Below are 27,851 nucleotides of genomic sequence, written 5' to 3' on the forward strand. Positions count from 1 at the left end.
AAACACAGCCAGATAGTTTTTTTTAAACCAACTTCGGTAAATTGTAGTAACGAGAAGTGGGGAGGGAGTTGTTTCCGAGACGGCGAGCTGGATGGAGCTGCGTCGCCCGACGCCCCCTGACACTGCCTAGCCAACGACAAGGTAACGAACGCACGCGAAGCCGCATAACAGCGCATAAAGCTTCACTCAAAACTGCAGAAGTCTAATCTGTTACATCCCCGTTTTGCGTAATACTAGTGTCGATCGTCAATTAAAGCTCATGGTATTCACATTTGCTACGTAAGATAAAACCTGAAACGAGATGATTTTTCTGTTATATAATTATTGAGAAGCCACATCAGCCACTGTAATTTACGACAAGTTAGGTAAGTAATTAAAGATAATTGAGGGTCACTGTAGAACGCAGTTGGTTTTTATCGTCCTGTATTAAAACATTTCCTTTCATCAATAGTGCAACTTATAAACAATGTTTTGTGAGTAGAATAAAATTTCCAATGGTAAACTTAACTGCTTTTTCGACGTTATTTTACCAGCTAACTAAAAATAGGAAAGCCTTGAACCCCTTCCACTAAATTTAGTTAGTATTAAGATTCTTTTACAGGGAGTGCAGTATAGCTGACGCTGAAATCATTAAGTATTTGGTTATATCATCGCTAGTCTCACTGAACTCTTCTGAACTCTACAGGTTATGTGTGGTCTGGCGTCTCCTCACCAGCAACAGGTCCCAGGTTCAAACTAGTCAATTCCCTAAAAAACACGCTCAGAGCGTCGTTGCGCGAAAATGGTAGGGATACACGACTTAGAACAACAGACACCACGCAGAATGTTAGAATATATATATATATATATATATATATATATATATATATATATATATATATATATATATAATTCTGTTTTTAGTTTGTGTATCGCTATGTGTCAAGTGTGTTTAATGAAATAACTTACTGCATTACCTAAAAAATATTCTTCAAATACGACACATGCACTTGAAAAACTCTGTGTTTGTCTGCTAATGTAAAATAATCTATAAAAATGCTAATGTTCATTTGTTTCCATTCTTAAATCTTTGAAATTTGTTCACCAATTTCTTTCATTTGACAGAATGTTGCCATCGAATTGCCGCATGTGTTGATACGCAGCAATGATAATACGACTGCGAAAAGTTATAATAGGATATTTGACTGTGTTCAGGAAATCATCTTATATTGTTAATTACGTCATTTTATGCTCATAATAACTTGTTTTTCCTCATGAATGTAAATATTAATAATAAGAAATTTCTTTCTTTCTTCTTGTAAAAAAAAAGAAATAAAATAAAAATTCAAAAGTATAAATAAAACGAAATTTAATATTAAATATGTATATTCAAAATACTGGTCTTAAATATAAAATTCTAATCTCCTTCTACGCCCACCTTTTTAAAATCTTGTAATTACTTTTTCTACATCTAGAGGAATCTGGTAATGAATATGCATAAGTGCAAGACCAAGGAGGCGGTTTTCATTCATCGATGTCCTTAAATAAGTTTTCAGGCGCCGCAACGACGAAAACGATCTTTCAGCAGATGTAGTTGTCACTGGAAGCGTTGCCAGGACCAATAAAAGCTTATGTATTATAGGATATGCATCCTTATCACATCTAGCCAATATATCAGGGGCGATGGTTGGAAGCTCTTTTTGCCGTTTCTTATCTTGATTCCATTTCTCTCGTCACAACACCATGTCATCCCGTAACATAAATGCCTTTGTCCACGTCTAGCAACGAACCGAAACGGTTGATGAGGGACTCTGCAATTTTTTAAGTTTCACCTGCAGAGATCTTCACAATACTTTCTGGACTGGAAACAGAAATGCTGAACACATCCAAAGTTTCAGCAGAGAATCTTTCTCGTAAATCAGTTATAATGAAGTCCAGTAGGGGAGCATACACTGTTACTCTGTAATATTGTTCTGCCGAATTTGTTTGAGGGTTGTCACGATAAACTTGGCGTCGACAGTGGCGAGGTATGCGAAGGATATTGAGCTCGATGCCGGTGGCCACCCAAAGTGTTCGCACGCTGTCAGTTTCTTAACAGTCAAACCGCACCTCAACACAACCTTCTTGACTTCAGCGGTTCGCAGTAGTTTCTAATATATGATATTCTTTTCTGTCAAATCACGCTTCTAGGCCTACTACAGTGGTGACTTACATTATCACTATCGTGTTTTACTGAATTTGAGAAGCAAAAAATGCGAAGCCTACTTTTTTTTTACGTTGTTGTTTTACGTCCTGTTGACAATGTGGTCATTTGAGACAGCTTAGCGCTAACTTATTGTAGCTTAATCTACAGATATCACTAACACCGATACCCTAGGGGGGACACGAACCCAGTCTTCGCGTACGCGCGGCTCATGACAACGCCTAAAGCTGTTTCGCTACAGCGACCGAGTACCATTGGGTTTTCAGAGTCCTGTGAAATACTTATGAACTGGTGGCGAAATATATATTATCAATTAAATCATGTGGGAGGAAAGCAGATGGGGAATGATGGCATTATAGGATTCAGAAACAGGACGTAAACAATAAAAATTCATGAACTAGCAACGGGAGCTCATTTTTTCTTTAAATACAGTTATTACAGTGTAGCAAGCTCGAGAGCAGATTCTTCCTTCTACTCCTGCAGTTTCCTTGGCAATTTGCAAACACCAGTTCGTTTCTTCAAGATTTGACTTCCGAAATAAGCAAACAGTTTAGAACAAAGCCACAGCTCTAAGTTCTAACACTGTTATGAAATTCGTGCTTTTTTCAGATTGCGGCAGAAGCATACGCTTAGTATCTCAGAATAAATTATATTGATGAGGAAAACGCATCTTCCTCAGTTTTTGGCAGAGTTGTCCTCTGCACTCTGGAGAAAGAGAAATGAATCTGAGTTTTCTAGACTTCAGTATGTTTGAATCTGCTGACCGTAACATTTATATTCTTACTGAGAGAATGGATTGTGAATGAATCCACAGACGTTATTTTCGTGTACATTATTACATTTGGCTAGTTAATGTTTGTTCACATTTCCCATCAAAAGTGAGATGAAAGCCAAAACGGGGGCGAAGCGTTCATCCAGATCGAAACGTGCAGATGCAGAATAAAAGGGACTGTCGTAAGGTTCTCACTATTTGCAACTAATGAGAATATTTTCAAGTATTCCTTCGGTGTTCATTGCCTAATTATCAACACCATCTCTTTGCAAATTGCCAGTAGAAACAAAATCTTACATACGCAATGCAGGGAAAGTGCTAAAAAAGGGACACACATCGCTCATGCCTCAGCGAATATTATCATTTTATTCGCAAGTATAGTTGTTTCTTCTGTAGTTTATTCGGTAAATGGAAGAAGCTTCAAGGTCTCTTTTTGAATTGTTACATCAAACTGCGTGCCATTGTTTACATCTTCGACTTCAAGTAAAACATACTAGACAGGCCGACGTAATCAGCCCCAAAAACAGTCAGAAAAAAAGATCGGCAAGCACCAGGGGGGGGGGGGGGCAATTGCCCCCATTGCCCGCCCCCCCCCCCCTTGGATCCGCCCCTGGGACCGAAGCCATACTTAAGCCCGATAAGGACAAAATCCTTCCTTCTAGTTATCGCCCCATCTACCTTACCAGCTGCATTTGCCAGGTGATGGAGCGTATGATTCGTGCCAGACTGGTGTGGTGGCTCGAGTCTCGCAATTTAGTGGCGAATGTACAGTGCAGATTTTGACCACGGCATTCTGTAGTTGACCATCTTGTTACTTTGTCCACCTGTCATGAATGGTTTTCTGATGAAATCCCAGACTGTGGTCGTGTTTTATACTTTGGAAAGGCCTAAGACACCTGCTGGAGAACTGATATCCTCCATACGATTTACACGTGGGGTTTCGGTCGCCACCTGCCCTGTTTCCTTCAGGCATTTTTACAAGATCGAGTTTTCAAGGTGCGTGTGGCTTCTGCCTTGTCGGACGCCTTTATCCAGGAAAACGGTGTGCCTCAGGGTTCCGTCATGAGTATCGTCCTCTTTGCAATCGCCATTAATTCTTAATGGTTCAAATGGCTCTGAGCACTATGGGACAACATCTGAGGTCATCAGTCCCCTAGAACTTAGAACTACTTAATCCTAACTAACGTTAGAACATCACACACACCCATGCCCGAGGCAGGATTCGAACCTGCGAACGTAGCAGGCGCGCGGTTCCAGACTGAAGCGCCTAGAACTGCTCGGCTACACCGGCCTGGCTCCCTTTTTGTTGACGATTTTGCCATCTATTGCAGTTCTCCACGCGTCTCACTGAGCGGCGTTTTCAGCAGTGCGTTGATACTCTTTGCTCCTGGAGCATCGACAGTGACTTTTGCTTTGCCACTGACAAATCCGTCTGTGTGAATTTCTGGCGACGCAAGTGGTTTCTCCCACTATCTTTACATCTTGGGCCTGTTGCCCTTCCGTTCGTTGAAACTACGAAATTCCTGGGGCTCATTCTCGATAGGAAACTGTCTTGGTCCTCCCATGTATCTCACCTGGCAGCCCGCTGTACGCGTTTCCTCCAATGTCCTACGTGTCCTCTGGGGTGCCGATCGAACCATCCCCCTCGATTTCGTACCGGTCCCTTAGCCTTTCGAAACTCGACTATGGGTGTTTTGTTTATGCGTCTGCACGCCCATCCCTCTTATGCCATCTCAACACTATCCACCATCGTGGTATCCATTTCTCCATGGGCGCCTTTTACCATCTCATCCCAGACAGTCTCTACAAATGACAGTTCATGGGACCAAGTAGGCCATTATTGACCTGTACGCGCCTCAAAGCATCTGTGTTTCAAAATAAAGTGCGAGGTTTTGCATAATCCTGCTGGGACAAGCCATTTTGTGCCCTGCTCGTGAACGGTATAGGAACAGGGTTTGTTAGTCTTGACACATACTGGCGGGCACTCAGTCTCCATTCAATGACTGCAAAATCAGTCCTAAGGTCTTAGCCAACAACATCCAACACCGCGACTGTAGGAGTTGGAGGAGTATGCATCTCGCCTTCGTCTATGGCAATGTTCCCAAAATTGCCTCTGACACAATACTGTGAGAATCCTGTTACTCTCGTGGAACACCTTTTTTATTTCGAATGTTAGTAAAATTTTTGAAAAAAGGAGAAAAAATATTTTTGTCAGTGATCACTTCAGTTTTAAATCAAAACTAGTAAAACAGAAATCATAATAAAACTAAAAGAAAACCAGTTAGTATCGCCAAAATGTCGAAAAAACCGCTAAGTTATTAATAGTTTTTCGCGGAGCACTTTATTCACTTCCTGTGGAATACTGGAAAGCTCTGGTCTATGGACACAACAGCATGGATATTGCCACAAGATCCACTAATGAACTTCATCGACCAGCACCATGGAATGGCACTCAGTGTTCCAGTACTACTCGACGCTACTTTCCGTATTGTGTGGTGTGGTGCCAAAAGCAAATAGTGCGTAGCAGCTTGAGATCTCAGTACACTTAGAAAAATCGTTCCCAGACGGTTTGTAGTAACACTGTAACCTCTGCCTGGATTTCAGGTGTCGAAGAACCCAACGATCTTCTCATTGTGTGAATCTTATAGAAGGATCCATGCCTGCTTACCATACTGTTTTCTTGAGTCCAATTTATCACAACTCCTTCTGTAGTAGCCATTGAACCGCAGCCAACGACGTACACCATCTGTCGATATAATGGTCCATGTCCGTCATGCCAATGATTCGACGTTTCTCAAGTTGCGAAAGACGGGGATAAGCCACAGGAGTTGGGCAAAAATATAGAAACACACAAAACACAACACATTGCCGTATGTAATACTGTGTAGCAAATCCGCTGACATTCAAAACAGCTTCCAGTCATCTGGGATTGGATAGATGTAGGTCTTGTATGGTTTAGAAGGGAATCCTTCATCACTCTCCCTGCAAAACAGTGGCTAGTTCAGGTAATTATTATAGGGATAGATTGCGATAACGCACCTTTATTTCCAAAGGAGATCACAATGGCTCAGTTATTTTGAGATATCGTGGCTTGTGGCCAGGGCAGATGCCCAAATTCACCCTCGCGCTCACAAATCCAGTACTGGACGATGCGGCTTGTTTGAACAGATGCCCTATCACCTTGGAACACTGCATCACAATTGTTGAACAAACATTGTACGATGGGATGGGTCTGATCAGCCAAAACGGTACATAATCCGTGGCAGTAATGTGAGCTTTCAGAGTTACGATGGAGCACTTTTGGAGTACCACGATATGGCTGTCCAAATCGCCACTCTTGGGACGTAAACTCGTCCAGAAGTTGGAAATAGTGTGAAACAAGACTGTTCCAACAAAATGACTTTTCCCGTTGCTCTATAGTATAGGTTTCATGGCTTCCTGAAACAAGGATTGGCATCATTGATGTTTGGCTGTAGAGCTCCTGCTCGCCTCGTAGTTCCCAGCTTAAGGAGCTCCCTTCGTATTGTTTTGGTGCTGTAAGTGTTTGCGAGTGTGACATTCAGTTCTCAGTGATTTCAGCAGTGCCGTTCCTTTCCTATTCGTCACAGTCCTCTTCAATGACACACTTCCTTCCGCGTTGTGACAAAGGATAGTGTTTTTCCGCTTTCGTTGTATGTAGTACAAATTGTCGATACGAGCCTCTTGGAACACCACACACTTCGACTTTCTTGAATACGGAAGCACCCACCGTACGGGCACCACATTTGAATTCGATAAGCTCCGAGATAATACACTCACAACTACTCAGAACACTGGTTTGACCACGACTAACACAACGTTTTGAACAGTACAGATGCGTTTCGTGGTCAAATACAACGGCGCGACCTGCGGGTTTGGCTGGCATCTGCACTTACGTTCAAGCATGCATGTCTCGCTCTATTTCCCCATTTTTGTATAACCTTTGAACAAATGCATACCCCCTGGACATGCTGGGTTCCAGTCTCCATTTGAAAACTCCAATGAGGTCACACACAGAAAATAACCATTACTCACTCACATCTTTTTCATATGTGGGAGCAGTTTTTTCTATATTGAAAGAAAGCTCTCACGAGCATAAAATTTTAATCAACATGTACGTTAAGTATGGAATTATTGGACTATCGATTTGGTAGCGCTTGAAAAATTTGCTCAGTGCATAGCGCCTTCCATTTCCGTCGTTGCAGGTAGTGCAAAACGATATATAAGTAACGTTCAATTAAAAACGTAAAACACGTCGTAACAGCTGAACCGGTCGAAATGTGCATATGCCGCCTGGGGATGACATGGTGAGACGTTTAGGGATGCTAATGCAGCGTCTTTACTTCCCTCTAAAATTTCACAACTGTGTCCACAGCGTGCTACACTACTGGCGATTAAAATTGCTACACCAAGAAGAAATGCAGATTATAAACGGGTATTCATTGGACAAATTTATTATACTAGAACCGACATGTGATTACATTTTCACGCAATTTGGATGCATAGATCCTGAAAAATCAGTACCCACAACAACCACCTCTGGCCGTAATAACGGCCTTGATACGCTTGGGCATTGAGTCACACAGAGCTTGGATGGCGTGCACAGGTTCAGCTGCCCATGCAGCTTCAACACGATACCACAGTTCATCAAGAGTAGTGACTGGCATATTGTGACGAGCCAGTTGCTCCGCCACCATTGACCAGACGTTTTCAATTGGTGAGAGATCTGGAGAATGTGCTGGCCAGGGCAGCAGTCGAACATTTTCTGTATCCAGAAAGGCCCGTACAGGACCTGCAACATGCGGTCGTGCATTATCCTGCTGAAATGTAGGGTTTTGCGGGGATCGAATGAAGGGTAGTGCCACGGGTCATAACACATCTGAAATGTAACGTCCACTGTTCAAAGTGCCGTCAATGTGGACAAAAGGTGGCCCAGACGTGTAACCAATGGCACCCCATACCATCACGCCCATCTGTTGACTCAGGGATCGAGAAGTGGCTGCACGATCCGTTACATCCATGCGGATAAGATGCCTGTCATCTCGACTGCTAGTGATACGAGGCCGTTGGGATCCAGCACGGCGTTCCGTATTACTCTCTTGAACCCACCGATTCCATATTCTGCTAACAGTTATTGGATCTCGACCAACGTGAGCAGCAATGTCGCGATACGATAAACCGCAATCGCGATAGGCTACAATCCGACCTTTATCAAAGTCGGAAACGTGATGGTACGCTTACACGAGACATCACAACAACGTTTCACCAGGCAACGCCGGTCAACTGCTGTTTGTGTATGAGAAATCGGTTGGAAACTTTCCTCATGTCAGCACGTTGTAGGTGTCGCCACCGGTGCCAACCTTGTGTGAATGCTCTGAAAAGCTAATCATTTGCATATCACAGCATCTTCTTCAGGTCGGTGAAATTTCGCGTCTGTAGCACGTCATCTTCGTGGTGTAGCAATTTTAATGGCGAGTAGTGTCGGAGACGTTCATCGTCTTTTTCGATGTCCGTGGCCCGATGGTCATCAGATTCGTCGAGCACTGGAAAACCACTAACAGTGGCATGTTCTGTGAGGTGCTCTGTAGCCTACGGAAGTCCATCGAGAGCAAATGACTAGGCCTGCTCACGGAGGGAGTGATTCTGCTCCACGATGAGGCGCGTCCACACATGTCAAAGGCCACACACAGTGTAATGGCCAAGTTCAAGGGGGTGCAGCCTGAGTAGCCTCCCCACAGCCCGGACTTGTAGCCGTGCGACTTGCTTCCGTTCAGTCAACTAAAGAAATACGTCAACGGGAAGCGCTTCAACTCGGACGACGAAATGAAGTACACAGTGGAGGACTGGCTCATGTCACAGCCAAGGAGTTCTGGGAACTGGGAATCCTTCCACTCGTGAAACAGAGGGAAATTTGTGTTCAAGACTCGGGTGATTAGTTTTTAGGAAGGACTTCAGTTATACCAACATTGTTACTTAGCACTCTTCCTTTTGAACACCCCTCATATATCCGATACGCAGCGCATCTAAAGGCGACTGTAAGACTGCTTTCCTACGAGGAGGCCAAACAAGATACTCCAATTGTTGTACAACAATGCCACCATAAATCTGTCATTCTACTACCATGCTGCTGATGTGAACGTAAGTTCATAAATGTGGACCTCAGGGCGCTCGTCTTTCTCGAATGAAGGTCTCAGTTATCGTGCAACACGGGAGGTCCATTGAGGGATGAATGTGCGTGCAGTTGGGGATTCCTGAGCAGCAGGTGGAAGCCGCTGGGGTCGCGTGAGCGCCTGGCTGTGCCCGGCAGAGGTGCGACTGGCAGAAGTGGGTCACGAGCCCCGCCCACGCGCCCAACCGCTGGGGGTGCCGGCGGCCCGCGGCAGGTGCGCTCAGGCCAAAACCACCCCTCATCGCCACAAATCACGGCAACGAGCGAAAGCACAGTCCCTAACGACTTCCTGCACCTGTTCTCGCCTTTCTTTCTTCCCCGAGAAACAGGAGGAGTGTTAGTGTTTACCGTCGTGTCGACATTGAGCAAATTAGAGAACAGTGGCTCGAATTCAAATATTGGCATGTAATCGCCACAAGAATGAAGTGAGAAAATGTTATAATCATTTTCCGTTGCCTCTCCTTTCATCCCGCTGGACCCTTCCGCCCTTTCTTTCCTTTTCACTTTAGTTGCATCACACAGTGGATTGCAAAACTTAAGAACGAAAGCAACTCTCGCTTGATCTGTCACTGCCAATTAAAATAGCTCGATGAAACTTGGACCATACATAGAAAGAACTTCTACAGTACAGTACATAACAGAAGGTAACCAAAAGAAATACGCAATGGGACGAACAGAAGTGACACTTTTGTTCAAAGACAGTAAAAACACTGAAGTCAATGCGATTAATGGTGGTCCGCTGGACGTTACAAGAACTGGAACATCGTTCTTAGCAGGTTGTGTGATCACCACGGACGTTAGTGCATGCTCTGCAAACTGCCCTCAGGTTGGCCGCAAGGCTGTTAAGCAGTTCTTGTGGCAGGGCTTTCCATTCCTTCACCGGAGCGGTTGACACTGCCCGGTTGTTGGTGCAAGTGAGCGAACTGCAATATGTCTCAAGTAATCCCACACGTGCTCGGTGAGACTTAAGACGGGAGAACGGAAAAGCCGGTCCATTCACCGAGTATTCTCTCTTTCTATGAACTCCTCCACCTGCGCTGCTCGACGGCGTAGAACATTGACTTCCGTATAAATGAAATCAGTGTAACAGTTATAAGAACGTAGGCTTACCGAGGCTGGTGTCGTAGTGATAAAAATTCTTCTGAATATTATGCCCCGTCATTGCTAAAAACTAACAACAATAATAAACTGAAACCGACGTTTCGGCCGAATTACAACGGTCTTCCTCAGGGCACGACTGGTTTTGCATGAGGATAGGTGCTTCTATTTATTACAGACTATCGATGTCTGACGTCACTGTTGTAAACTTTGATTGGCCCTCTAATATGATTGGCTAGTCATCACGTGAAGGAAGATGAAAAGAAAGAGGCTATTCGTGAATGTCCACGTCGTCAACGACTGGTATCTGTCCGCCAATCAGCGTTTGGCTTCTGGTCGGCAAGTTTTCCTCCTGGTGTGCGCGGAAGTGGCCTGACAGTTGCTCTACAGCTGTTTGTGCAGATACGTCCCGTGTCCCGTGTAGCTTCTGCACCGCGACCGCTCTCTGCCCGTTGGACTGGGATGGCCGGTAGCCAGGACGCCGGGAGTTTGTAGCCATCTTCTCTGTTGATGTTGTCAGGCTGCTTAATAATTTCGATCGCCTGCCGAATTTTGCGTTCTCGCATCCACGATTCTTTCGCCAGTACTCGGGCTTCCTGGAACCTGATAGGTTGTCCACAGTCACGGTCGTGTTCCGCTACCGCCGATTTATTATATTGTAATCGTACATAGCGTTCGTGTTCTGCTACTCGTAAGCTGACTGGTCTCCCTGTTTCTCCTATGTAGGCTCCACAGTTAGCAAACACCTGCAGTGTTAAGATTGTTGACTGCACCCTTGGTGGAACCTAGCATTTCGTGGATCCTGTGACTGCTTCGAAAAATCGGTTTGAAACGTCGTCGACGAGGACATTGCCTAGCCGTTCACTGACGCCTTTTACATATGGTAAGTGTACCAGTGGAAGCTTCTCTTCTTTGTCTTCTTCTCGTTTTCTGCTCCCATTGGTTTTAGCTACCTTTCTCATGATGTTGTCATCATAGCCGTTGGCGCGAAACGTGTGTTGTAGCTCCTCTAATTCTTCTTTGATGTTATTTTCATCGCTTATCCGGTAGGCTCGGGCAGTAAACGTATGCAGAACAGAACACTTTTTAGCCGGGTGGTGGTGGCTCTCCGCGTGCAGGTACCGATTAGTGTGCGTTGGTTTCCGGTACACTTTGTGTCCCAGTTTACCTTCGGCAGCTCTGTATACTTCCACATCCAGAAATGGCAAGGTAACATTGTTTTCTGTCTCATGTGTGACATTATATTTTTGTGCAGGCTATGTAAGTGCTGGAGGAAGTTTCCCAATTCCGGTTCACCCTGAGGCCAGATAACGAATGTGTCGTCCACATATCGTAGCCAATAACTGGGACGTAACGGAGCAGAAGCTAGGGACGTTGGCTCAGCAGAAGCTAGGGACGTTGGCTCAGAGGCTTCCATGAAGATGTCCGCAGCTACAGGGGAGAGCGGGGAACCCATTGCCACTCCAGCTAACTGTTCGTAATATTTTCCCCGCCAGGTGAAGCACGTAGATGTCAGGCATAAGTTCACCAGATGGCAGATATCTGGTGGGATCCGATCCTGTAGAATGCGCATAGTCTCCTCAATAGCAGCCTGACAACATCAACAGAGAAGATGGTTACAAACTCCCGGCGTCCTGGCTGGCGGCCATCCCAGTCCAACGGGCAGAGAGCGGTCGCGGGGCAGAAGCTACACGGGACACGGACGTATCTGCACAAACAGCTGTAGAGCAACTGTCAGTCAAAAATGACTCTGAGCACTATGGGACTTAACTTCTATGGTCATCAGTCCCCTAGAACTTAGAACTACTTAAACCTAACTAACCTAAGGACATCACACAACACCCAGTCATACCGAGGCAGAGAAAATCCCTGACCCCGCCGGGAATCGAACCCGGAAACCCGGGCGTGGGAAGCGAGAAAGCTATCGCACGACCACGAGCTGCGGACAACTGTCAGTCCACTTCCGCGCACACCAGGAGGAAAACTTGCCGACCAGAAGCCGAACGCTGATTGGCGGACAGATACCAGTCGTTGACGACGTAGACATCCACGAATAGCTTCTTTCTTTCGATCTTCCCTCACGTCATGACTAGCCAATCACATTAGAGGGCCAATCAAAGTTTACAACAGTGACGTCAGACATCGATAGCTTGTAATAAATAGAAGCACCTATCCCCATGCAAAACCAGTCGTGCCCTGAGGAAGGCCGTTGTAATTCAGCCGAAACGTCGGTTTCAGTTTATTATTGTTGTTAGTTTTTAGCAATGACGCGGCATAATACCCAGAAGAATTTTAATCACAGTGTAATAGTTGCCTCAGAATGGAAGTACCATTTCTATTCGTCTCATTGTATTTCTTTCAGTTACCTTCTGTGCCATACTGCGTTGAATGTCTTTCTATGAACGGCCCTCGTTTCATCGAACTGTGTTACTTGGCAGTGACGCATCATCCGAAAGCTCCTTTCGTCCCTAGTTTTTGCATACCATTGTATTTGAAGATCATGAGGAATAGTGCACCTAGGAACTAGGAACAGATGATTTTTTGTGGTTCTTACATATTAGGTTTTCTTTTGAACAGCATTTGTAAATACTCCACATTGTATACATGTAAGTGCTGTCTAATATATTAAAGCTATTTGGAATAAATTGTTAATCATTGAGGTACATAATTTTTGATGAGTTCTGCTATACATTTTTAGAACTATTTGTACAACATGTGGATCGCTAAGCTACATTTTGTTGGGCCTTGAAACAGAATAAGGTGATTTACATAGAACACGTGATACTTGCAAGTTCGCCGAGTTTCGTTACTGTCATAACAATTTTACCTGTCTTCAAAATGGAACTTACTGTTAGTTACTAATAGCTTCTACTTTAACTTGTATTTAACTGGTAACTGGTTTTTGTCAATACTTGTGCTTATTCCGATTTCAGTTACTTACTACTGGTGTACAAGAGATTGATAATATAACAGATAGACGATTGAATACAGCACTGATAAGAGATTATCAATTTCAACGCTTTTAAATTTCAGTAGAATATTTGTTCTTAGGTACATGGTCACACTGTGACTTGGAACATGTTTTCACATTTGGAAAACTTTAATTTTACGTAATAAGTTTTGTAATTTCAGAAAAAGACTTGCATGAATTAAAAATTAAATGACATCACTTAAAAATGGAATATGAAAATACATTAAACTTCTCTTACAGGGCTGGCTAGACGCGAAAGTCTGAAAAGTTTTTCAGGATAGAACACTCTCTGATAAATAGTTACTATCAGTAATTGCATACCTTTTCGTTTTTGTTCGAGCATTTATGCACCTAATAACTAAAAATCACCATGAAAACTAGTGTGACATGAACCTATTGCAGAGCAAAAGAGACAAGGACAAATTTTAAACAGATGAGGTAAAGCGTTACGTCCACGTGCTTAGTAGCGTATTGGTTCACGTTTGGGACATGGACTAAGCAAGTCCTTGTTGACTCTCCGGAGATGTGTGACGCCGGTGAAGGTGATGCAGCTCACTTAAATTACTGGTCTGTAGCGGGAGCGGAATAATCTTAATTGGCGGTCTGAAAGGGCCGACATGGGCGCACGTACAGGTCTCCTGCTGCGGGGCCACATGTTGAACAGTGTGCGCTGAACGGTATTCCGTGAAACACTTATGCCCCAACCAGCACTGTACGATGTCGTCAAGTCTGCCACAGATCGCCGCATACCTTCACGTTTTGTTATGAGGCGTTGAATTCCAACCCCTTGTCGCCACTGTTGGTTCCATCGTCCTTAAGCCAGCCCCCACAGATGCTCCAGACAGTAGCAGGCAAACAGCCGACTAGCTTCGCTACTGCCGATTTGCTGGTACCCGACCACCGCACCACAACAATCTGGCCTTTGTCAGTGTCGCCTACATCGGTGGATTTCCTAATTTGCCGCCCGTGTCGCCGCCAGAGTGGTTCTGCTTTCGTCTGTGAGCCGTTCAGATATTTCCCTCGCAGTGTCTCGTGTCCGCAACGCCACCAGGTGTCTCTATTTCTCGAGAGGGGCCATGGTCGTGACGCGTTTTAGTTCGTCACTGTATATTAACTGTGTTCTATATTTGGTACACATTCAGTACGTAGTGATCTCTGGGTCCCGATCGTGAGGGTGCTAGTCGGGGATGTAATTAGTAGCTGCGACGAAGTATCTGGTTCACGGACCCATTGAAAATTGGATTTGTTACAAGATATATCTAAGAAATGTCTGAGGTAACTATTGGACTGTGTTTGTAAATAACTACCGAACCCGGAAATACCTCGCAGTTACTAAATTTGAATGGGAATTGTATGTACGTCGTGATTGCTTCCTCCCCTCTCTCTGTCCGTTTCCTCCTGCCTCTCTCTCTCCCCACTTCCTCCTCTCTATCTCCACCCTCTCTCTCTCAATGTCTACTCCTCCCTCCTCTATTTCCTCTTTTCTCCTTCTCGCGGACTTTTATCATTTTTTATTGTTATAGCCAACGAAACCTCGATTTAGAATTGAAGTCGCTTAAAGTAAATGGGTACATCGGTTGGGATCTCCTGCTACTAGACCTGTGAGGATAGTAGCTTCAGTGACAATAGTTTAATACGAGCCGGAGGGATTCCAAAGTTTCGGACAGTTCAGATTCTGCAGTAATATTCTAACCATAAGATGATAACCCATCATTACAACTTTTGTGTTTTATATTAACACCGACTACTAGGTAGGAAACAAAACAACACGTAGTTGTGTAGAAAACTTTGTTTAAAACTGTGTACAAGGAGAAATAATGTGTATGGAAGAAACAATTTGTCTAATGGTTTAAATACGCTGCCATTGTATTTAAAACCGAATGCATGAAAGAAACTGAGACCTCACAGTTACACAGTAGAGCATTTGCTTTCTCGCAGTGGCTTTTAACAGAGAACTCGAACTTTATTGTTTAAAACAGTGTCTGTCTGAATATTTATTAGTGTACCGTGCAAAAATTTAAAATAAATCGGCCAAAAATAATTTCAGATTTTTCCTAACATCGTTAAACATCGACATGTATTTATGTACCAGTGCACATTTAAAATGTATTATTAACAGATATGTAGCCTATATCCATCTGAAGGTTTATTAGACTATCGCATAAAAATCTGAAGCAAATCGGTCAAAAATTTTTCGAGATTTTTACTAACAACGTTGTCAGTACGTCCGTTTGAATGTTTATTAGAGAGTGTTGTGAGAGTTTGAAATAAATCGTTAACTATTTTTTATGATTTTTGGTAACAACGTTAAACAACGAGTTGTCTCCATAAAGTAGTACAAATACAAACTGATATGTACTGAAGTTGTCATCAGTTGGTGAGTTTGTCGATCTGTTGAGTTCTATGTATCACTCCAAGGCAACTATTTAATTAGAAACCAAAATGGACCGTGTAAACGAGTAACTACAGTAACTAACTACTCAGGAATGAAGTAAATACGAAAGGAAGGCTCTGAGCACTGTGGGACTTAACATCGGAGGTCATCAGTCCCCTAGAACGTAGAACTACTTAAACCTAACTAACCTAAGGACAACACACACATCCACGTCCAAGGCAGGATTCGAACCTGCGACCGTAGCGGTAGCGAGGTTCCAGACTGAAGCGCCTAGAACCGCTCGGCCACATCGACCGGCACGAAGGGAAGGAGGCATTTTATTAGCTGCGCGTGTGTGTGTGTGTGTGTGTGTGTGTGTGTGTGTGTGTGTGTGTGTGTTCAAGGTTTCATGGCTGTCTAGTGTTGCTTTCTGAGTCTTGTCAGCCCCCTTCTTGCGCTCTCTAACCAAGTGGCTACACTATTTCTAATCTACTCGGTACCCTCCGGCCCTTACGTGTCGGCACTGCTCAAGACTTCGTCAGTCACTGCACGTTACCGATGTTCTATTCTTAGACTAAATTCTACACACTTCTAACACAACACCGGACAAAACAACCACTTACATCAGTGGAGAGAAGTCAAGGAAGGAAATTACGGGACAATGCTTCTGAAATTGTGTGTGCAGTTGGTTCCACCGAGAACGTCAGAGTCTTCTATTAGGTTTCACAGCGCTCCAAAGGTACCTGGTCCCAAATATATGCGTAACTCGTCAAATTATATTACCTGCTCCGGAGCCCCAATCAGTCATACATTTCTGAGTATCGTTTGCTAACTTCAAAAAAAATATTGTGCGTAACGAAAATGACCACTTCAAAGATATAGCATGCCCTGACTTTTTTTAAATTGTAATCTTTCTCTGATGCCGGGAAACATATTTTTCTAAATTTGTCTTACTTACGCCACCATTCATTTAACTTCCAGAGTTATATGTTGTTTTTGTTCGTTATTAGGGTCCTAGGAAAGCTCTTGTAGAATGTAAATACCTTACGACTAAAGGAAACCACTCATCGAAAGGCAGAAGTATTGTTTGTCGATAGGCACACATGAAAGAAGGAAAACCAGCTAGCTTTCGAGGTTTATTCGGCACCATAAAGGGGCACAGACGTGTGTATGCGTGTATGTAGGTGTGTGTGTTTGTGTGTGTGTGTGTATTTGTTTGTTTTTGTACTTCAGCTTGCCAAAAATTAGGTCCGAAAGTTAGCACGTTTTCCTTTTTTGTGTGTGCCTATCGACAACCCAACGCTTCTGCTGTTCGGTGAATGGTCTCCCTTACTCCAAAATTATCTACATTTGTTCTTTATTACTGTCGCAGATGCTGTTTGTGTCTTCTTGTCAAAGCCAGTCCGTCCGCCCCCGGTAGCTGAATGGTCAGCGTAACGGATTGTCAATTCTCTGGGCCCGGGTTTGATTCCCAGCTGGGACGTGGAATTTTCTCCGCCCAGGGACTGCGTGTTGTGCTGTCCTCATCATCATCCTATCATCGTCATCGACTGCAGATCGCCGAAGTGGCGTCAAGTTGAATAACCGGCACCCGGCGAACGGCCTGCCCAACGGGGGGCCCTAGCCATACGATTAAATTAAATAAAAAATAGCCAGTACGACGCAACCATATACGAAGGTCACTCCAAAAGAAATGCACACAATTTTTTTAAAATGCATCTTTTATTCTACATGTTTGATAGTTTTACAGTGTGTAGGTACATACTCTAGGAACAATATTTTCAATTCTCCACATAATTTCCATCCCTCTCAACTGCCTTACGCCATCTTGGAACCAGAGTCTGTATACCCGCACGGCAAAATTCTGGACCAACCTGTTGGAGCCATTGTTTGGCACCGTGCACAAGGCAGTCATCATCTTCAAACCTGTTCCACGAAGAGAGTCTTTCAGTTTCCCAAAGAGATGACAGTCACATGGAGCTAGGTCAGGACTGTAAGGCGGGTGTTTCAGTGTTGTCCATCCGAGTTTTGTGATCGCTTCCATGTTTTTTTACTGAAATGTGGCCGTGCATTGTCGTACAACAGCAAAACATCCTGCTTTTGCCGATGTGGTCGAACACGAATCAGTCGAGCTTGAAGTTTCTTCAGTGTCGTCACATATGCATCAAAATTTATGATGGTTCCACTTGGCGTGATGTCCACAAGCAAGAGTCCTTCGGAATCGAAAAATACCGTAGCCATAACTTTTCCAGCAGAAGGCATGATGCCACTCCATTGATTGCCTCTTCGTCTCTGGAGAAAAATGATGTACCCATGTTTCATCACCTGTCACAGTTCTTCCAAGAAATTCATGTCCACCATTCTCGTACTGTTCCAAAACTTCGCTGCATACCGTTTTTCTTGTTTCTTTGTGAGCCACTGTCAACATACTGGGAACCCACCTGGCACAAACCTATTTTAACACCTACACTTTCAGTATTCTGCAAACACTTCGTTCCCCTATCCCAACATAGCGTGACGATTCGTTCACTATGATACGTCGTTAACTCTGCACATTATCTGGAGTGTGTGCAGTACGCTGCGAGGACAATTCTCAATATTGCCGTGCCCGCTTTCATCACGTAACCTGCTAACCCACCGACTTGTGGTACGAGGTACCCTCCGCCACGCACCGTATGGTGGATTGCGGAGTATGTATGTAGATGTAGTAGATGTAACTGTACTGCGATCGACAGCAGCATCCCCATACACCTTTTTCAACCTCTTGTGCATATTTCCCACTGTCTCGTTTTCACAGCACAGAAATTCTGTGACAGCACGTTGCTTCTGACGAACGTCAAGTGTAGCAGCCATCTTGATGACATGCTGTGACGGCGCCACTCACGGGAACAGGTTGAACTAAGTTTGAAAACAAGCGGGAAGGATGTATCTACAGACTGTAAAACTTTCACACATGCAGAATGATAACTGTATTTTTACAAAAATAGTGTGCATTTCTTTTGGAGTGACACTCATATATTAAAGTTATATCGGCTGGAAATACTCCAAGAATCATAAAAAGGGCTCCAGCCTGTGTAGTCTTGAGAGCTCCTGTGCGTCACTTTGCTGGGCTCGACTCACTACAGTCTCGTAGCGTTTCATTCGCAACCGTTGTGCCCACGCCCTCGCTCGAAAATTGATTACAGCTTTGAAATAGGCGTCATAACACATGCAGTGTGCAGCGGTATTTTGATTCGTGCAGTGTTGGGGCTGGATGTAATTTCGACTGCGTTCTGTGAAGCTGTGGATGTGTGCGTGTGAACGCAGCGCCATCTAGCGACCGCGGCCGCCGAGGCCCGCCGCACACCCGGCGGGATCCCGTCTGCTCTGCAGGTGCCCTTGACTCCGACACGTGCCGCCAGGGGCGCGGCGGATGCGAGTGGGGCGCACAGGCGCCGACCTGCAAATTGGCTGCGCGTGCCTGCCACATGCCACCTGCCGCGCGTGCGCAAGGGCGGCCCAGCCTCTGCCTTTGGAGCTACGTCTGCTCTTAAACAACCTCTCACTGCGATCCGGGGCACGAAGGAAGGTTCGAGTTTAACGACTCGTCGATGACTGAGTCATTGGGGACAGGGCATTATCTCAGTTTACGGTTGGGCTGGGATGGACCAATCACGAACGTCAGTATGTAATATTAATACTGGTGCGCGTCATAAAGATTACAGCCGAGGCCCACGAATAAGACAGGCCGCGGCGCGTACGTCACGAATGTAGTCCTGAACTCGCTCGCTCCCTCAGCTCAGCAGACAAAATGCGTTTCTAAATCTGTTAACTCGCAGCGGGGCGTGCAAGTACTAACGAGAATTGCATCTTCCACTGGAATCTGCTATTATGAAGTCTTACGGATTAACCGTACTACAGCAAAATTTTATTTCAGATCAATACTCGATATAAATGGTATAACGGCCTGTTTATAGCATTTAGTCTCTTCTGCTTAATAGTACTCATTACATGCTGGAAGTGGCGCCTTATGCAACTGATAATCATTTTAGCATGATTTTTGTGGTGTCACCGCCAGACACCACACTTGCTAGGTGGTAGCCTTTAAATCGGCGGCTTTCCGTTGGTATACGTCGGACCCGCGTGTCGCCACTGTCAGTGATTGCAGACCGAGCGCCGCCACATGGCAGGTCTAGAGATACTTCCTAGCACTCGCCCCAGTTGTACAGCCGACTTTGCTAGCGATGGTTCACTGACAAATTACGCTCTCATTTGCCGAGACGATAGTTAGCATAGCCTTCAGCTACGTCATTTGCTACGACCTAGCAAGGCGCCATTATCAATTGCTATTTATCTTGTGATGCATGTACCGTCAGACTGACGTTCACCAATTATGGATTAAAGCTAAGTATTCCAGAAGCTACGTACCTTTTTTGCTAGTCTCTATTCCTCTAACTGTTCCAGACCTCGCGCCAACCTGCGTGAGCTTAAACGCGTGTCTTTCGGCTTCCTCTCATAGTGGCTTGGCTGTCTGTCTTGCCAAGTCACAACAATTTTATTTTATTGTACTCCAGTACACCCATAACAAATTATAAGTAGGCCCATGGATTTCCCATCATTATAGGACCAATAACAGTAAGATTAAATAATAGCAGATTCCAGTGGAAGATTCACTTTTCGTTTGTACGGACACGCCTACTTGCGAGTTAACAGGCGTAGAAACGTAGTTTGTCTGCTTATTTGAGCGAGCGAGTCAGCGAGCGCAGGACTACGTTCGTGACGTACTCGCCGCGGCCTGTCTTCTCGTAGGCCTCGGATTGCAGCGTTTAGAGATAGTGCCCATCAGACAAGCTGTAAGTAGGCTATCTAGGTTTTTCTATTGGTAACACCACGCAGCGCACTGTATGACTGGCTGTGCTGTGTGCAGTCAGTGGCTGGTTGGCATTGTTGTTATACTCGCCATTGCAGCGTTGGGCAGTTGGCTGTTAACAGCGCGTAGCGTTGCGCAGTTGGAGGTGAGTCGCCAGCAGTGGTGGATGTGGGGAGAGAGATGGCGGAATTTTGAGAGCGGACGATCTGGACGTATGTCCATCAGAAAGAGTAAATTTGTAATATTGGATATCATGGACTGGCATATATATATATATATATATATATATATATATATATATATATATATATATATATTATGACTTTTGAACACTATTAAGGGAAATACATTGTTTCTTCTCTATCAAAATCTTTACCTGTCATTAGTTAGCGCCTTCAGTAGTTTTTATTTAGCTGGCAGTATTGGCGCTTGCTGTATTGCAGTAGTTCGAGTAATGAAGATTTTTGTGAGGTAAGTGATTCATGAAAGGTATAGGTTAATGTTAGTCAGGGCCATTCTTTTGTAGGGATTACTGAAAGCCAGATTGCGTTGCGCTAAAAATATTGTGTGTCAGTTTAGTGTTAATCAGAATAAGCAAAGAGAGTAATGTCTGAGTACGTTCAGTTTTTCTCAGCTGTTTGAAAAGCAAATAAAGTAAGAGGTTTATCAGCACAGTCATTCATAAATTTTTCTAACGGGACGTTTCAAAGCGAAACTGTAAGTAGGGGATTTATTTGTCCTAATGTTTACAAAAATATGTTGCAGAAGCTATTTATTGGAACGAACCACGCAGTATGCAGGGGGGTTGTGTAAAATAACGTTACCATTTAACAGGCACCTGGTTCCGTTAGAAACACAATCCACCTGATGTATGCTCTTTACCATGTGATATGATGAACCACAGTCGTGTATAATCTTAACTGTATGTATCAAACAGATTAACCACACAAGGTGTTTGTGGCAGGGAGGGGGATTGTCGCTCTGTGGCAACAGGAAGGGCATCCGGCGACCCCTTAAAATTAACACGCCAAATCCGGTTAACCGTAACAGCAGACCCCGCACGTCGGGATTACTGCTTGGAAAGAGAGAGAGAGCGGGATTGTCCTCGAGTGTCAGCATTATGTACGGGTAGTACAGTGCAATATCCGCACAGAAGAGTACAGCGCCGCATTCGGACCCGATTCTGGAAGCGGTAGTACAGCACCGACGGCATAGTATGACTCTGTATTCGAACGTGATTTCGGACGGAGTGGTATAGCGCATTAGCCGGACGGTATGGTGTAGCGCTGTACCCGAAAGCGATTAATGGATTAGGAAGCCTGGGGCAGCAGCGACCTCGTGGCGATAATCATCATGTCTTCCTCTCCGTGTCCGGCGACACCGACTCCATCGGTCGTTTAGTCCGTATCGTGGCGGGCTCGGATGTGGCTTGCAAAACCGAGCTCAGCTTTGAAGATCCGGTCGCACGAAGTGCAATACAGTTGCCCAGTGGAGTTATACGTATAGAAGTAATTAGGCTTGGGCTTAGATTGCGAGGTGCTGGGGTGGAGAAGAGTTTGTACCTCTTTAATTCAGACGAATTTTGCATGAGAACTGGACATGCACTCGACCACCCCCTTACATACCACCTAATTGATTATGTGCGAAACGGTAACGGAAGAAAATGATGGTGGACCCTGCTAGTTGGTAAAATAAGGAGTGCACACCCACAATAATTAAATAAAAATCTTACTCTACTCAGAAAAAAAGATAACTTTATCATAATAAACAACATTAAATAGGATTCTGCCCATATCTACGAAATGATATACAGATTAAATATCACAATGAGATTTATTATCTATCAGAACATAAATGCACATGATTGTCGACACACACAGTAGATTTAAGCATAGGATATACTGAACTATTATGAGAACAAGAGTTGGCTCGAGAACGAAGGGCTCCTACTCTCTATGAGGCGATAGACTGACGATAATGACTGGAGATCCTAATGAATCAAATATTAATCTTCCGACTACATAGCAGTATCGCAGTAGTGAGAGCTCAAACGGGATCACATGGAGAAACAAGCAAGGTGGACTTGTAGCAAAGAGAGCGCGCGTGCTGCTGAGGGATTCAGTATAAAACTGATAAGGTCCTACAATGCCGGAGCTGCAAAATACTGTACCAGTACTGAAATCTGCAGCACGTCGTCGGTAGGCGCCGACTTCTGCCGTGCAGCAGCTCTGTGTCAAGCCCTGGCCGCGACGGCTGTCCAAGAATTGTAAGTTCTTCCGAAAAAAAGCTACCAAGTCGCAAGACCGCCCGACTCCAAGGAAGATCGGATCCCGAATCCCCTGCCCACGCAACACAAGAGCGAAGCCAATATTTCTCTACTCCCTACTCTCCACGAAAAACTGCGAATCAGCATTCAGTTCTGATTCCAAAATTCCCCCACACTGTCTCAGAACATCATTCGCGCCAATAGCGACCGTTCCATCCAATTTCGAGCAGGGCTTTATGACGTCAACTAGCCTCAGTTTAAGTTGACCAATCATGCCTATGCTATTCAGCTGAGGGCACTGAACTTGCCGTCTGACCGGCTACGAAAACAATCTGCCTAGACCACCGGTCACGCGACGCCAGACAGTTGCACCCAGCAGGGCACAGTCCACAAGTATTCTCAGACTCAAGAGGACAATGCAGTCAGTCGGTGCCAGGAATCTTCGTTCCCGACGCGCCGGAACGATAAACACATACACTGTGAAGACAGTCAGACGTCTCGCAGGTCATATCGCCCTCCATACAACAGGTGAAACTCGACCAACGTCAGCCGTTCCGCTAGGCGCTTAAGCCTATTGTACGAACCCCATAGAATTCAGGGAAGTGCATCCCCCAAGCGGAAATGCCGTGTGCCGCGTCCTCCGATGCTTGCATCGCACAGGCCACCCACGTCTGCGCCGTCTGCAGCTCATACAAAACAAAGTACTCAAAATCATAAGCAATGCTCCACGATACACACGCATCGCGGACCTTCACCGGGAATACCGACTTGAGACTCTCACGGAGGTAATCCACAAACTCACCACAAGACTATACAGAAACTCCAGACATTCGCAGAACCCGTTTATTCTGAATCTGGGGAACTACGACCACAACCATAGATGGAAACATAAAAGACCAAAAGACATACTTGTAAGGACATAACATCTATGGCCAAGCATACGCAAACATAACGGCACAGGCGAGCCCCTGTTAATCAGACCCATTACTGGATATCCAGCTGGATTGGAGTACACTGCCGAATAACTGGCACCACACAGGGAAGCCGTACCGTACACTGCATGCAAACAAGCTCCACACATACCCCACACAGTGAGATGATCTATGGCCGATCTCCCACTACTGTATAACGATCTTGATTGTTCCAGGAATGCAGCAGCAGCAACAACTGGGACACATCGCCATCGCTTGTCATGGTAATGATGCATGATACCTATACTAACAAATCCAACCTTGCATGAACTATCGCAGCTAGTAAGCCACTACTGCTCTTACTACCCATCCCACTGTCGCAGAGGTTTTTTTTTCCCACGGCACGAGCCATGGCACTTTTTTTCCTCTGCTCTTCAAATCGCTACCCTCACTCGCGTTTCGTCCACTATCTATCACCTGATGGACCGTGTTAATGCGTAGCCTTACCCAGACGCACGGACAACATCACAGCCCAGCATCCTGTGATCCACATACTAGACGACTAACATGTTTACGGAGGTGACAGTAGAACTTTTGGTTTGGTCACCACGTTGGTGCGGGCGTGGAGGGGCCCCATCTCGCCACCCATGGAACAAAGCCAACATGCATGGGAATCAAGCGAAAAGTAGTTTTTGAGCTCTGAGTACAAGTACTCTGACTACAATAACCATATTTGGTCTGTTACTACCGTGCAATGACATATAACATTAATAAAATTGATGAAAATGAGAGAAACATGCAAAAGACGGCATGGAACCTCTCAAGATTTGGGGAGCTTTCCTTTATCTTCCAGGTTCTTTAGGCGGATATGCTCGAATTGTTCCACACTATTGTGTGCAGTTGAGCGCCACTCTGATCGGTGCAATGCAAGCTCCTCCCAACGTTTGCTCGCAATACCACAGGCTGTGAGGTGGCGTTTGATGGTGTCTTTATGTCGCAGGTGTTGGCCATCTTGCCGCCACTTTCCACACGAGAGCTCTGAGTAGAACACCGCTTTGGGAAGTCTACTGTCGTCGATGCGTATGATACGGCCACTTCATCTGAGTTGGAGTTTCATTAAGAGAGCTTCAATGCCAGGTAGCGGCGCAAAATCTCCGTGTTTGGAATACGGTCTTCCCGTTTCATGTGGAGAATTGATCTCAGACTGCGAAGATGAAAGGTGTCTAGCCTGCTAATGTCAGCTTTATAACAGCACCAGGCTTCCGAGGCATAGAGTAAAGTTGGTAATATTATTGCTTTGCAGACCGCACTTTTAGTTTGTAGTCTGAGATCATGTGATTTCCGTACTCGGTGATTCAGTTTGCCGAAAACTGAGGGTGCATTAGCTATACGAGCTGCAGTTTCTGTTGTCAGCCTGTTGTCGCTTCTAATTTGGCTGCCTAGATATTTAAAGTGTGACACGTTTTCCAAATGTTTGTTGTCCAACTTAATACTGCAGTCGTCTCTACTGGAACCCCTAAGTGGTTGTTGCAGGACTCGCGTCTTGGTGATGCTTATGACTCAACCAAATCTTCTGCAGGAGTATTTAGCAGGTTCATGTATGTTTGGAAATATTCAGGAGAATTACCCATCACGCATACGTTGTTGCGTAAAGAATTTCTGAGATAGATATTTTATTTACGCAAATTTTTGTTCTGAGGCGAGAGATGTTGAAGACACTTTTGTCTGTTCTCGAGTCAAGACTCATTTGACCACTGCAAGCTTTGGTCGCGTCTCTCATAACAGCTGCGAAATAAAGTGAGAATAGTGTGGGAGCCTGTACACAGCCTTGTTTTACACGGCATGTCATGGGAAACTGGTCTGAAAGCTCATTTTCATGGCGGATTTTTGCCATCATGTTGTCATGAAAGTGTCTAATAAAGGTAATAAATGTGTCAGGGCAGCGGTAATACACTTACATGGGATGACAAAAGTCATGGGATAGCTTTATACACGTATACAGATGGCGGTAACATCGCGCACGAAGTATAAAAGGGCAGTGCATTTGCAGAGCTGTCACTTGTACTCGGGAGGTTCATGTGGAAAGGTTTCCGAAGTGATGAGGGCCGCACGAAGGAAATATACAGACTTTGAATGCGGAATGGTAGTTGGAGCTAAATGCGTGGGACATTCCATTTCGCAAACTGTTAGGGATTTCTATATTCTGAGATCCACCGTGTCAAGAGTGTTCCGAGAATACCAAATTTCAGGTACCACCTCTCACCGCGGACAACGCTGTGGCCTATGGCCTACACTTGAAACGTCCCCTTGGAGAAATTTATGAGTTACTGTGCCGGTAAACCTCTTACGTTATTTGACTTTCAAACAGCTGAGCAAAACTGAACGTACTCAGACATTTCTCTCTTTACTTATTCCGATCATCACTAAACTGACACAGTATTTTTTTAGCGCAACTCAATCTGACTTTCAATAATCCCTACAAAAGAATGGCCCTGACTAACAATAACCTATACCTTTCATGAATCACTTACCTCACAAAAATCTTCGTTACTCGAACTACTGCAATAAAGCGAGAGCAAATACTTACAGCTAAATAAAAGATTCTAACTACTGAAGGCACTAACTACTGATAGGCATAGTTAGCAGTTGAAAGATTTTGATAGAGAACAAACAATGTATTTAACTTAATAGTGTTCAAAAGTCATAATATGTATAGCAGTTCATGAAATCCAGTATTACAAATTTACTCTTTCTGATGGACACACGCCCAGATCGTTCGCTCGCAAAACTCTCCCATCTCTCTTCCCACAGCCACCACTGCTGACGGCTCACCTCCAACTGCACAACACTACGCGCTGTTCACATCCAACTGCCCAACACTACAGTAGTGAATATTCCAACAATGCCAATACTATTAAGGTAAATACATCGTTGTCTATCAAAATCTTTCAACTGCTAACTATGCCTATCAGTAGCTAGTGCCTTCAGTAGTTCGAGTAACGAAGATTTTTGTGAGGTAAGTGATTCATGAAAGGTATTGGTTATTGTTAGTCAGGGCCATTCTTTTGTAGGGATTATTGAAAGTCAGATTGAGTTGCGCTAAAAAAATACTGTGTCAGTTTAGTGATGATCGGAATAAGTAAAGAGAGAAATGTCTGAGTACGTTCAGTTTTGCTCAGCTGTTTGAAAGTCAAATAACGTAAGAGGTTTACCGGCACAGTAACTCATAAATTTTTCTAAGGGGATGTTTCAACGACTCAAGCGAATCATTTGGCAACCCAGATAACCCGAATGAATTCCATCGAGCATTTATGGGACATAATCGAGATGCCAGGTTGTGCACAAAACCCTGCACCGGAAACACTTTCGCAATTATGGACGGTTATAGAGACAGCACGGCTCAATATTTCTGCAGGACATTTCCAACGACTTGTTGAGTCCATGCCACGTCGAGTTGCCGCACTTCGCCGAGCAAAAAGGAGATGAGACACGATATTAGGAGGTGTTACATACTTTTCTCACATCAGTGTACAGAGTAATATCGGCACGTTACCGTATAGCTCTATACTCGGACGCGATAGTACAGCGCATTACTCGGATGGTATAGTATGCTGCTGTATTCGAACGCGATTTCGGACGGAGTGGTATAGAGCATTTGCCGAACCGTAGAGTATAAGGCTGTAACCGAACGCGGTTTCTACCAGGATGTCGCAACGCATTAGCCGGACGGTACAGTGTGGCCCGCATCCGATCGCGGTTACGGGACTGCGCGGTCTGCGTAGCAACGGCGGCATGACAATAATACACCGGTAGCCAAAGAACGATCGGACAACATTTCTGCAGAACATGAAATATAACTTAAAATAATGTACAGTCAGTGTTGTTCGTGTATTCGTTAACGATTGTAACCAAGTCTCAGCGGTATCAGCCGGCCGAAGTGGCCGTGCGGTTAAAGGCGCTGCAGTCTGGAACAGTAAGACCGCTACGGTCGCAGGTTCGAATCCTGCCTCGGGCATGGATGTTTGTGATGTCCTTAGGTTAGTTAGGTTTAACTAGTTCTAAGTTCTAGGGGACTAATGACCTCAGCAGTTGAGTCCCATAGTGCTCAGAGCCATTTGAACCATTTTCAGCGGTATCAGTTTTGAAATAAACTTTTCTCGACTATCCCGCTTTTGTCAAATAGACTCACTTAACTGCGTTAAGCCGGAGCGACCCTTTAGCGTAACGCAACGTTCCGAATA

The sequence above is a fragment of the Schistocerca americana genome, chromosome 3 (genome assembly GCF_021461395.2).
Source record: "Schistocerca americana isolate TAMUIC-IGC-003095 chromosome 3, iqSchAmer2.1, whole genome shotgun sequence".
NCBI classification, from domain to species: Eukaryota; Metazoa; Arthropoda; class Insecta; order Orthoptera; family Acrididae; genus Schistocerca; species Schistocerca americana.